The sequence below is a fragment of the Mya arenaria genome, chromosome 3 (assembly GCF_026914265.1).
Source record: "Mya arenaria isolate MELC-2E11 chromosome 3, ASM2691426v1".
Taxonomy (NCBI): domain Eukaryota; kingdom Metazoa; phylum Mollusca; class Bivalvia; order Myida; family Myidae; genus Mya; species Mya arenaria.
The window spans coordinates 25,812,217-25,812,566 of record NC_069124.1 but is presented as its reverse complement, the minus strand read 5'-3'; positions in this window follow the sequence as shown (position 1 = coordinate 25,812,566).

Sequence of the window (350 nt, the reverse complement as noted above, 5' to 3'; positions counted from 1 at the left end):
TAATTTATTTCTGCCCCCTGTGGTGAGAACTTCTCTGTTTGTTTGATGTACACCAGTGTATAGCAATATCACACAGGTCCCCCATTTAAAGCTCCTCCTAGGAGATGTTTTTTTTAGTGCTGAGGCGAGTGATCAAACCGCCTGTGTCCCCTGGTCATTTACCACAAGACCACAGATCCACCACAGTATTTGCTCTTCATGGTTTACTGATTTATCTACAAAATAAGGCTTGACCATGATTATTTTCTTTCAAAATATTCATAATCTGTGAACTCTCTTTCCGTTAAAAGTGAAGCAGATAAATTTCTTTAAATCTCCTTCAGACGATGATGACACAAAGGTCATTTCAA